This window comes from Panicum hallii, unplaced genomic scaffold (genome assembly GCF_002211085.1).
Source record: "Panicum hallii strain FIL2 unplaced genomic scaffold, PHallii_v3.1 scaffold_347, whole genome shotgun sequence".
Lineage (NCBI taxonomy): Eukaryota > Viridiplantae > Streptophyta > Magnoliopsida > Poales > Poaceae > Panicum > Panicum hallii.
In genome coordinates, this window is record NW_020356406.1 from 24220 (window position 1) to 31496 (window position 7277).

At 51.4% G+C, this 7277-nt stretch overlaps 1 long non-coding RNA gene across 3 annotated transcripts; it reads left to right on the plus strand.

The window, feature by feature from the left end:
* The first annotated feature begins 724 nt into the window (after positions 1-724).
* On the plus strand, positions 725-3500 carry LOC112878672. Of its 3 annotated transcripts, XR_003225828.1 has the most exons (6): positions 725-965; positions 1065-1228; positions 1338-1433; positions 2029-2108; positions 2531-2686; positions 3000-3479. It is a non-coding gene; the product is annotated as an uncharacterized LOC112878672 (long non-coding RNA). The 3 variants fall into 3 exon arrangements; XR_003225829.1 differs by having other exon boundaries at positions 725-1228; positions 2629-2686; positions 3000-3500; XR_003225827.1 differs by having other exon boundaries at positions 726-1228.
* The last annotated feature ends 3777 nt before the right edge of the window (positions 3501-7277 follow it).

The following is a 7277-nucleotide window of genomic DNA, read 5'->3' on the forward strand; positions in this document are numbered from 1 at the left end:
AGATCCTATCAGATAGCTTGAGATGACTGTACGCTTTAGGCTCCGTTTGGTTCAGTGTTGGCAGGCAGCGTTTGCGTTGAAAACGCTGAAGCCGAACTAAAGGAGGCCCAGCCGACACCTGCTTTTTCAAAAGCAGCTGTGTTTCCGTATGCAATTTCCACCGCAGGTCGAATCTGCTTTTACAACGTTGGAGGCGATGGAAATTCGCTGAAATTACCCGCAAGTGCCATCCGTTAAGTGATACCGATTCGCTCATGTTCTTTTCTCCACCCCTCCCGACTCTCCCCGTCAGAACGCACGGACCGCCGCAGCAGCCGGAGCTCGCTCCTTGACTCGCAGGCCGTCGGATCTCGCCCATCCCCTTGATACGTATTTGAGAATGGCTAATTGAGATTTGGGAATTAATATAATTGAGAGATGGAATGGCTAATTAAGATTTGAGAATTAATGTAATTGAGAGCTGGAATGGCTAATTGATATTTGAGAATTAATAGAATTTTTTCACAGCAGTTTCAACCAAATAGCGTTCAGCTTTTTCACAGCTGCTATTTCATAGCAGTTTTTTCACAGCTGCCGTCCCACACCAGCTTTTTTTTCGCAGCTCACGGCTTTTAACACACGCTTTGAGCTTTATCTCGCGGTAAAGACTCTGCTACAGCCAGTCCTACGTTTGTACAGTTGCACGGCCGCTTCCATCTTTCCTTCTGAGTACGACCCAACTAACCACCCCCCCCCCCCCCCCCAATGCTAGCTCGTCGCCGGTCGTGCTGCCGGTCTTCGTCAGGTCGCCGGATGCTCCTCCCCCGCCTGGATCTGCGCGCTCCCGAGTCGTGGTCGTCTTCCCCGCCCCCACCCCACAGCCCCCTGGCCGCGCGTGCTTCCTGTTAGGGGGTGCGTTGGCTTGCCGGGCAGCGGCCATCCCACCACCGGCCGCGGTCGTGGGGGACCGGATCCGCCGCCCCTGGGTGCGGATCTGCACATCCCGGCCCTAGGGGGCTTCCTCGTCGTCGGCTGGTGCTCGTCGTCGCCCCTAAAGGGAAGTTCAAATGTGTGTGTGTGCGCAGGAGGTGGACCTTCACACCAAGTGCACGGACCACAAGGATTTCGCGGACAAGCCCGTCGAGGCGGCCAAGCCCATCGATCTCGAGGCGCCGCCCAAGTCGGCCTCCTCCTCGGAGGCTATATATGGACGTCGATGCCCCGGCCTCGGCAAGTGAGGAGCCGCAAGGTTGGGTTGTTTAACAGTGTACCACTATTTGTGAGATGAGCGAAAAGGGTTTAGCCTATTTTGGCCTCACCTTCCCAGTGTTGATTGCGGTGGTGTTTGATTGTGGCAGAGATGGTGGTGCCGGAGGTGAACAAGGAGATGCTCGCGGACCTCGAGGGCATGGGGTTTGCCACTGTGCGTGCCACTAGGGCACTTCATTTCTCCGGTATGTTTAGTGATATTGTTGGCCACTTTCGTTGGGATCTTATTATAATTATTGACTGCTTGTGCTGGAATCAGAATTTCTTAGCACTAAAATCCATGGATTTGTCTAGGAAAAAAATTCATCCTATCTAAGAGGCTTAGATAGGAGTACTTTCTATGAAGAATCATCCAATATGACCTGTTGTGTTTACTTGATTGTGTGGCACTACTTAGATTTTTCGTCATTTGTACAAACCAATCAATCTGTGTAAAGTTAACAAGTGGCTTTACTTTCCTTTAGAAACTTAGGCTGTCAAGCAAATGAACTCCCATGTAACCAATATAGTACTCTTTTAGAGAAGATTCAGGATGAAACAGCAACTGTCTATGAATCTGGTTAGGCTACTTGAACATGGGCATGGCAATCTACCTCCGATCACAATGAGGATATGGTTCTGCTCACACCAGCAATACATTTTGAAATATAATATGTCCGTTCAGAAGATCAACAGATTTCTTTGTTTATCCAACAGATTTTTCTCTAACACTTCAGCAGGAAAATTTCTTTTTTACCAGCTCGTACTTCTACATATTACTTATCTTCTTTCATCTCGTAGGTACCAGCTAATTCAAAAACAGAGGCTAACAAACCCAGCCTGACTCCTGAGGAAATGAAGATTAAAGCGCAGGAGCTAAGGTGCTTTTATGAACCATTCCTTTGTGGACTGAGTTAAATATTTGCTTCAAATTTGTTAGAATTTTTCGTTTGAGTGCTTTTTTTTTGCTAGTTCTATATCAGTTCACTTGCATTTAAATATTTTCTGTAGGCAAAGTAATACTTTTAGTTAGGCAAAGTAATACTTTTAGTTGAGCAATATATTGTATTCTGCAATTATAGCTTGGGACTTTAGCATTTCTCCGGTAACAGTTAAGCAATTTACATATCATGGTTTAGCTTTTTTGTAATTGAGCCATGGAGGTGAACCTGATAAAATATTACTAGAGATATTTGTTAGGACTCCCTCTCCTGGAACTGACATAATGAATTTGTGGTCATCTCTTCGCCATAGACTTTTTTAACTCATAATCACTGATCTATAGACATTCCGTGAGATACAGAGACTACTAAGCAAAACTAATGGCAAAGTCATTGGTGATGTTATGACTTCTTCGCCTCTTCTGGTGCGTGAAAATACTAATCTTGATGCTGCCACAAGGTTGCTACTTCAAACCAAGTACGGGAGATTACCTGTAGTTGATAGCACAGGGAAACTAGTAAGTGGATCCATCCTTGCAGTTCCTGTTCCTTTTGCTTTAATTAGATCATATCCTTAACAAAACATTTTTTAGCATTCTTGTGTGTAACATGAAATTTCCATTCCTGAAATTATGCATTTAGGTTTGAGTTACCAATTTTTTTCTGATGATCTGCCATCTTCTTCTTCTGATTTAGTTCCTGCTTGGTGCTTGGTTTAGAGAGTAGGCTCATACAAACCAATGATGCAGCCAATCCTTTGCGTTTTGGTCTTTGAAAATGCTTCTGTCCATGTTCTAATTTGCTCATAATTTCTTCTTCCTCCTCAAGCAGCAGCGGCCGGAGTTTCAACGAGGGGTGCAGAGGGGTGCCAGGGTTCTGATGGGCGGCATTATTAGAAGAGGAGGTAGGGGCGGGAGGGAGGCCCAGCGGCGGTAGCGGGTTGAGATGGGCGGTGTGGTGAGGCGGCGGAACGCCGCCAGCAGGGAAGATAACCGGTGGTCCAGGCATCGGGCGGTTGCTCGGCGGTGGATACGGCGGCTGCCCGCCGCCGGAGACGGAGGAGGTGGTGGTGGCGGGGGCAGGGTGCAGGTGGGCCTTCTGCGATGCTGCTGCTCACAGTCGCACCTGCGACCGAGCAGCCATAGCTGCTGCAGCAAGGGCTCTCAATGATTTTCTTCCTCCAAGTCGAAATTCGCTATGATACACGCACAAATGTCTCTCATCACTGTAAAAACACCATTGCAACCTCGAAAATCCATCATTTCAACTCGAAAATGCTAAAAAAATTCAATAACATAACTTTCTCTAGAAGTTTTGACCGATTTTTCACAATCATGAGGTGAAAGAAAGAGGAGCTCCCGGGATTATTAGCATATTGAAAAAAGTACGAGCGTATGTTGTATAGAAGTTGACCAGGAATGCCGACCGTTTTTTGGACCCGGTGGACCAGATGAGCCGAAACCAAAACAAGGAGCCAGGCCCACCAAAGGCCGCGCACGCAGGGGCCCACGGTGCTGTGATGGGCGAGGTTATATGTCACTTGAAGTGACAGAACCGCGGGGTGTCGCCTGAAGCCACGCACGGCCCAACAACGAGTGACCCACGAGCGTCGTCTTCTCTGATCTCCACCTTCACCGTCCGCCCGCGCCGGTCGGCTGCCGCCTCCGTCCACCACCGTCGTCACCGTGGACTCCTCCACCCTGACGCCGGCCCAACCGCCGTCCCCACTCCCGCCTCCTCCGCTGGGCCAGCCCGCTGCCGCGGCCCTCCCTCTATGGCCAGCGGTAAGCGGCTATCCTCCAGCAATTCCGGAACATTAATCTCGCCGGAGTTGGAGAAGAAGGAAGGATGGGCCGAATAAGCAAAGGGTGCGTTTGGCAACTGAATAGGAAGAGGCAATGAGAATTAGTGGTGGGAGTTGGTGGAGTAAATTCACTTAGGAGTTTGATTTTTAGTCCCAAATCCCTTGTTTGGTTCATGGAGCGAGTTGGAGAGGGAATTCATATTCTCTGTTTGATATATGGGTTTGATATGGAAAATCATATCATAAATCATGATGAACGATTAAGATGATTTATTTTTATCTTAAAACGGAATTTCCTCTCAATTATCACCCCTTTCCATGGCCTATAGAAAAATATTGGTAGAAATTAAGTCTCTAAACTCTATTTTCCTATCCTAAATGAATTCTTCCTCCCACGAAACAAACAAGACAATTTTAGTCTTATATCTCTGAACTCGAGCCGAAAAGAAACATCCCAAGAAAACGCTTCAGGTAATGGATTCATGTTTTGTAAATATGCGATGTATAGCGCTCCCGGCCGGCAACCCCCCGTCTCGTCCCCCATCGCTGGCCGATTTTATTTGTCGTCGACGGCATCGCCGCCGCGCCGCGCTGCGCTGTCCTCTCTGCTGCTGCGCGACACGGGGCGCGCACATGCGTCGCGTCGCGGCTGCCTCCCCCTGCGGCGGCGACTCCCACACGGCGTGGCTCGGTCGGCCTGTCCCGTCCGCGCGGGGCGGCCGCCCCCAGCCCCGACCCGGCCCCACCCCCACCCCTCCCCCCTTCCGGGCGCGTCGTGTCGCTCGCACGCGCTGCCCGTCAGGAGGCCAGGCTCCCGATCTCGCCGGCCTCTTTGCTGCCGCCAGCCCGGCAGGCGTCCAAGGCTGGCCCAACAATTAGGCAGCGTGAGCTTTTTCAGTCGTCATCGCCTCAAACAGCTCCGGGTGAACACAAAAAAAATTCTCCAGACCAAAAAGGGGCACGTACTCATTCGGGAGGAAAGACCAGCACGGGCTTTCCGGCTCCATTAACGAGCTTCGAGCCTCGAGAGGGGTGGCGGTGCGGCAACGTGGTCGGCGCCCGCCGGCGTTTCCGTTCATCAAGGCGGTAGCTGTTGCCCAGAGTGCTCGACCACACCACCTTGTAGCAGCACGTGACGGAATAGCAAATTGGAACCCGCCGGCTCCCGATCAATGCCGGCGGCGCGTTCGGTCGGAGCGGGTAGATCGCTGGGGTCCGTCGCTTCAATGCTGCCGGAGATAGTCAACACGCGCGATAGACGCCAAAGCACACGGTCTTTGATCTCTTCTTCCCCGCTGACCCCGGAACCATGGATGGACGACGCGTACTGCTGAAACGTGAATGCAGTGACGATGAGTCGACGATGGCTTCACCGCGACACCAGTGGTCGTGGTCGCGGCTGGTTCACGTCGCGATCGCTTTGTGGCGTCGTGCTGGTCCGGTGGCCGGTGGCCAGGACGGAGGAGGTGACCCCCCACCCCGGTGAGGTAGGGGCTCGGATCCCTTTTCAAGCGAGTCCCGCGCGCGAGACCACAGCGAGGCCGCTGCTGCTTCAGGCATCGTCCAGCTTTTGAGATGGCGCGCACACAGACACCACCAGGGACAGGGAGCAGCAGCCAATGAGCCAGGCAATTGCCCTGCGCCTCCCCTCTCCACCACTCCTTTGCGATCAGGTGTGGGGTGCTGACACCAAGCACACTGACCCAACACAGAGCCCTGTTTGGAACGCAAGAATCTGTAGGAGATGTTACATAAAACAGCGCCCGGATCGGGTAAAATTCCTGCGTTCCAAACAGGCCCTGATTAGACTGCCAGGATCGATCAGCTCCCAGATATGCTGCTCGATCGGTATGCATACAGGGTGGAGGATTGGATAACAGTAATGGGAATCAATGTTGACGTCGCTGGATAACTGAAGGGATTTGGTTTGGTCTGGCCAGCATCAGCACATGCTCAATCGAGGGGAACGGCGCCGGGGCTACGTGTACGGCGCCGGGACCATGGCTTTTGTTTTGTGTAGGTCTCCGGTTGCATCATCAGCAGTTGAGCGTTGGGGGCGTACACGTCCCTGAATCGCTGAATCTAAGGGTCGCGTCGTCATGGATGCAGACATGCAGGCAGCTAGCTGCTGCATGCTGTGAGATCTGAAAGGAACAGACTCATAACTGCGTTGTTATCTGCTCACAAACAATGCAGCAATTAAAAGGGCTCCGCTCAGCAGAATCAATAGATGGTTGGCGACAGTGACACTGACCTTTTCTTTTCCTTTGGTTTCTGAAAAAACCATCATGCATTTTTACTGACAATGTTATCAGGCGTTGCATGTCGGATTTTGTTGTAGTCATAGTGAGTAGTGAGTGATTCAGTATTTAGGCTCATATTCTGCACCTCAATTTCCTGGCATTTCCGTCAGGATAAAGAAAAGCTCACTTCACTTCAGCACTGTAGAGGATGGCATCATTTTAAGTTGCATGAACCCTCTCTTTCCCTTCTTCTCTTAAACCAACGAGCTTGTTCCTTTCAAAAAAAAAAACCCAACGAGCTTGTACATTGTACTGCCGTTTTATCTCATACGAAATGAAAACTATAAGCAGGTAGAGGTAGATGAAGACTCCTCAGCATTTTACTCTTTACAAAATGTCTTTTTTTTTTAAAGACCACAAAAGGTCTACTGCTGCTCGTCAGTGGGTTCCTGACCACAAGTTTGAGCAGGTGGAAGAAAGAGTACTCTGGAGGAAATTTTCTATGGAAGAGAAACAAGAGGAAGAAGAAAAAAACAGAGAAGAGAGGCGAGACAAATAATTCACTCAAGAGCATCCAACTGGATAAACACTGAGCTGCGAGCTGCAGAGCTGCGCCTGCTCCTTTCCTTAAAGCTTCCCGGAGCAGCAGGGACAGTGTGCAAGCGTGACCGCCACCTTTCCTCCCCTGCTTTCCCGCCATGCGGCATGTTCCGACGCTCCAGCAGGCAGCAGCTCTGCCGCCGGCAGGCCAGCCTATCGATCATGCTCCTCTCCCTCTCCCTAACCACCCCCACTGTTGACGCTGTTCACATCTGAATCCGGACGGGAGCAAAGCCCCGATCCGATCTGCATCCCTAGTCGACAAGCCAGCCGTTCCGATCCCAGCCGGCCGCCACACGCCTGTCAGGCGCCGCGGCGCCCCAACCCCAAACGTCCTGCAGCGAGGCTACAGTCGCGGCCGATCGGTGCGGTGCGGCGAGGAAGTGGCAAGGCGCCCACGTTGTACGCTTGCGTTTCTAGCTGGTAGCCGCCGCGGATCGTGGCCGGACCGGATGGGGACGG